Raw genomic sequence first — 1,019 nt, forward strand, 5'->3', positions numbered from 1 at the left:
ATATATTTTTTTATGTTAATTTAGATTTGTTCGTAAAATAATATAAATGCATAATATAATGTTAAAATATAAATAACATTTTTTTATATACAACATTGAATTATTGAACACACATATTTTTGAACGATTACAAGTTTTTTTTATTAGCTAGTAAACTAGTAAAACTACACATTCTGAACAATTATAGTTTTAAGCAGTGTATTAGCAGTTAGTATAAAAATAGGGCACAATCTATGTTAATATGAAGGAATTTTCCATATTGATTTTTCAGTTTTTTTTTTTTACCTGCATTTCAAATTACGCATAGCATTTTGTGTTTTCGGGTTACAGGGTTACAATGGATCATGAATAATGGATAATGGATAATGTCCTGGAAAATAACTAGTACCTTTTCCATTTTTCTAGATATTTTTCTTACAGTGTAGCCTAACTGATCAACAATCACAGGTACAAGCTACTAACAAGGTGTATCATAAACGAACAATTATTCAAATATTCAATTATTATTATTAAATTAAACAATTGCAAATAGCAGCTAACTTAATTCATGTGATGTGTGTACTGCTAGGCACCTTTGGTTTCCCCTTTTTGTGTAATTTAGATGGGAAATGTGTGCCTTTTTTATCGTTTGAGTCACTTATCAAAAGTTGCTAAATGTTGCCAAATAAATTTTAAAAATAGCTAAATTTGTTGCTAGGTGCTTTTGGAAGAAAAAGTTGCTAGGATAATGTGAAAAGTTGCTAAATTTAGCAACAAAATTACTAGGTTGGCAACACTGGCTACTGCTGCTTGTTATTGCTAACTCCCTCTACCCACATGGCTTTACTTAAGGAAACCTAAAACACCCTAGCACCCCTAGTGGTAAGGAAGAAAACTGCCCACAAAATTCCTATTAATAGGCTCGTGTCTGTTACACCTCAAATATGGCTCGTGAGATACACTTTCCTGCAGAGTTTAGCTCCAACTTTGATCAAACTCACCCACCTGTGATTTTCTAATGATCCTGAAGACATTGATTA

This window comes from Sinocyclocheilus anshuiensis, unplaced genomic scaffold (assembly GCF_001515605.1).
Source record: "Sinocyclocheilus anshuiensis isolate Anshui unplaced genomic scaffold, SAMN03320099.WGS_v1.1 scaffold7882, whole genome shotgun sequence".
Taxonomy (NCBI): Eukaryota; Metazoa; Chordata; class Actinopteri; order Cypriniformes; family Cyprinidae; genus Sinocyclocheilus; species Sinocyclocheilus anshuiensis.